The 4,139-nt window shown below is 34.5% G+C and overlaps 1 non-coding gene across 1 annotated transcript; it reads right to left on the bottom strand.

The window, feature by feature from the left end:
- Positions 1-760: 760 nt before the first annotated feature.
- Positions 761-848, bottom strand: TRNAY-GUA (transfer RNA tyrosine (anticodon GUA)). The gene is given in 2 exon segments: positions 761-796; positions 812-848. It is a non-coding gene; the product is annotated as a tRNA-Tyr (tRNA).
- Between the last annotated feature and the right edge of the window lie 3,291 nt (positions 849-4,139).

Here is a 4,139-nt window from a genome sequence, read left to right as displayed (position 1 = left end):
TTATTCCTTACATTTTACCGTTTATATTGACAAATTATCCATTTGTTTGCCTCATTTGCGTATCCTCGAGTTCATTTTCTTTTAGTAAGATTTACTCATGCATGTGTTATTGCTTACATTGTATTACTTTCTTCTTGTTTTTTTTGTTTGCCTTGTTTACAAGTTCACGACTTGTACATGCCGAAGGTTTTTTATGTGAAGTAGTCATTCTAACATCGATAAAGATGTGAGTGTCGACATCTACCTTCCACATATCATATTTTAATGAGATTCTTAGAGTTTGATGTTGTTATTGAATCTTGACTTTTGTAATATAAAAACATACTTTTTTTGCTCATTTAGTTTTATTATAGATGAATCATATACAAAGCCTTAAAAAGAATTAGGTATCTCGATTGTTCTTCTATGTTAATGCTATATTGTATCGGCATCGTTTTCTATATCTATTAGCAATCCTTCATAATTCCCATATAAATATTCATATAGCTATGATATATGCTATTATGTGTATGGAACTGTTTGAAAAAAAAAAAAAAAAAAAAAAAAAAAAGTTAATAGTTGTCCTCTAAATGTATCTTGACTTTGAAATTGATGTGTGCATCGTATACAAAGCCTTTAGGTCTTTATAGTTATTTTTCAAGATATGAAAAAAAGACAGAAAAAACTTTACTGGATCTTAGTTTTTAACTATAACTACAAAATTGAATTCATATATTTAACATATAAAAAATGTACAACCAATATAAATAAACATAAAAAGTCCGACCTGCCGGATTCGAACCAGCGACCTAAGGATTGCTATAAGTAACTACTACAGTCCTCCGCTCTACCAACTGAGCTAAGGTCGGTTTGTGTTAAAATTCTTAACATTAATTAACATTATTTCTCCAATTAGAACTTGCCAGCTGGACTTCCCCTGTGTGAAATAGACTGATGGTTCGGGACTTCAGTCACGTGAAGGGGTGATAGGTATTGGAGTCCACGTCATCACTGTGGGTCCACATCCCACGCCAAAATCTCAAACACCACTTCCTATCTCACTCGCGCTGTTTTGTATAATAGTAATTCTGAAAGATTTTTACACGTGCACCGAACTTTTGACTCGTGCAAACACCTGTGTAATACTCCTATCGGCACGTGTAAATCACGCGTCAGACTTTATCAGTAAGTCACGCGCATCACAAATACTACTTGCACCGGTTACAATTGTTTGGTTCTCATCTCACTTCGTCTTCCCAAAATGCCCTTTTCCGAAGCCATTGCTCAATTTTTATTTTCCAAAACTACCCTTTAATAAAAAAGGGATATGTTATTTTCATTTTCTATCTATTTATATTTTTGTCTATCTATTTAGTTTGTATATTTTTTTATTCCATTAAGTTTCAAAAATCGATAATTTTGTTCATTTTAACCATTTTATCTGATCAACAAGTCATCATATTTTCTAATTTATTCTTTTGGTTGAGTTTTTAAATTATATTACAAATTTACTCCATAATTTACACATTTGGCCCAAATTTCAAAATTTCATTACAAATTCATCCTAAATTTAGTTTTTTCTACATCTTTTTTCTTCAAAGTTTTGTTTCGACTATGATTTTTTTCCTGTATAAAATCATATTTATACAGATTTCGAGCAGAGTTTGCACCAGCTGTAGAGGTGCAACAGCTGACGAGGGAGTTCCATGACCTGCATCAGATGACTGAGAACGTGGCGGAGATCATCGCCAAGTTTAGGGAGAGAGCTTTACTGGTTCCACAGTATGCCGCAGATGAGGAGATGAAGAAGACTCGGTACCATGACATGTTGATGGCGGATATCCGGGAGTTTGTTAACTTTTCAGCTTGTCGGACTTTAGAGGGTATGATAGCTAAAGCCTAGGAGCGGTAGTTTGAATTGGAGCACCTCGGGAAGAGGAAGGCAGAGCAGGTGCAGAAAGCCGGGGGTTTAGCGAAGAGACCCAAGACTTCTGATCCTCGATTTGGAGGTCAGTCGAGTCGGAGCCGATGTGGTAGATGTGGGAGAGTGTATGAGGGGACTTGTCGAGAGAAGGGTGATAGTTGCTTCAAGTGCGGCAAGATTGTACATTTTATCAGGAGTTATACTTAGGGATCGGGTGGTATGATTTGCTTCCATTGCAATTAGACGGGCCATAAGAAGGTCAATTGCCCAAAGTTGACGAGAGGAGCGGTGACGGTACCTGCTCTAGCTGCATTAAGGATCACAGATGGTCGCGAGGGCAAGACGGTGACCCTTGTGGTGAAGAGCATGGCTTTCCAACTGATGGCCGAGGAAACGTGTGCAACTCCTGATGTGGTCACGGGTATGTTTTCTATTTATTATTCGCTTTCATTATTGTTTATGCTTATATTTCATGTTATGATGTTTAGGGACGTTCGTAGTGAACAAATCACCTGCTCTGGTTCTTTTCGATTCGGGTACTACCTGATATTTTGTGTCTCTTGTGCTTAACGAGAGGTTTGACGACACTCCTGGTGAGCTAGATTTCCCTTTGGAGGTTGATATTGCTGATGATCGTCCAGTGAGAGTTTCAAGGATTCATCGGGATTGTATCTTGGAGGTTTTCAATGAGAGATATACGATTGATTTGGTTCCCATTCTGTTACACGAGACTAAGGTGATTGTGGGTATGGACTGGTTGAGCCCTAATACGGATATGATTGATTGTGAACACCAGTTAGTGATAATTCGAACCCCAAGTGGGGGAGAAGCTGGTTATTCGCGGCGAGGGTGCATAACGTGGGCCAGCTCTCTGTCCAGGTACGAGGGCTAGGAGGTATCTTCATCAGGGATGTTAGATTTTTGGCTTATGTGTTGGATACTCGGTTTGAGGGGAAGACGGGAGTGCCTCTCGAGAGACAAGGTGCATAACGTGGGCCAGCTCTCTGTCCATGATGCTCGTTGTTCAGGATTACCCTGATGTGTTTCCCGAGGATTTGTCGGGAGTGCCTCTCGAGAGACAGGTTGAGTTTCAGATTGATTTGACTCCGGGTGCGGCTCCGATAGCCAAGGTGCCTTATCGTTTAGCACCACCCAAAATGCAAGAGTTGCTTGCGCAGCTGCATGAACTACTAGACAAGGGGTTTATCAGACTGAGTAGTTTGCCTTGGGGAGCACCGATCCGGTTTGTGAAGAAAAAAGACGGTTCACACAGGATGTGCATTGATTACCGAGAGTTGAACAAGTTAACGGTGAAGTGCTCGATGTGATTGTATCGCATGCACCAATGTTCCGTATTTTATGACCCATTTTATACTCTGATAACTATTTGATACATTTTTATACATTGATTGGGTTTTTGGAATGAATGAATGGTTGTTTGGTTGACTTAAAGAAAAAAATTTACTTAGTATTTTCGGAATGTTACATTATACAAACATGTTTTTATAAAAAAATGTATATAATAAAAAATTTTAGAAAAATATATACAAACATGTTTTTAATATATATATATATATATATATATATATATATATATATATATATATATATATATATATATATATATACAAACACATATTTCATAGTAAACATACAAACACGTTTTTATACATAAATATATACATAACGTGTTTGTATACAAATGCATTGATTATAAAATATGTGTTTGCATATGTTTTCTTTTTATATAAAATACATGTTTGTATACATTTTTTTTATAAAAACGAATTTGTATATATTTATGTATTTATATGCACACAAATGTTTTTTTTATGTACTTAATAAATACATATTTTGTAAAAGTTTTTTTTAAAGGTATATATGTGTATAATAACGTATTTTATATAAGTGTATTTCACGTATTTTCACATAACTACGTTTTTATAAATAGATAATTAAAATAAAAAATAATTTTAAAAATAGTTATTTTGCATACATCTTTAAAAAAAATTATATAGGTATTTTGCATACAAAAATGTTTTATAAAAAATATTTTTGTATAGAAAAAAGAATGTTTTTATATGAAAATATGATTTTTGTATAAATGTGATTTTATACTGCAAATAAACATATTCGAAAAATAATTTTGAAAAAAAAAATGTAAAAAACTAAATTTATGATAAATTCATAAGAAAATTTTAAAATCTAAGTTAAAAGTGTAAATTTTTTTACCAAA

Source organism: Lactuca virosa, chromosome 9, assembly GCF_052849685.1.
Source record: "Lactuca virosa cultivar CGN04683 chromosome 9, Lactuca_virosa_CGN04683_v6, whole genome shotgun sequence".
Lineage (NCBI taxonomy): Eukaryota > Viridiplantae > Streptophyta > Magnoliopsida > Asterales > Asteraceae > Lactuca > Lactuca virosa.
The sequence above is the reverse complement of the archived record's forward strand: the minus strand, read 5'-3'. Positions and strand labels throughout refer to the sequence as shown.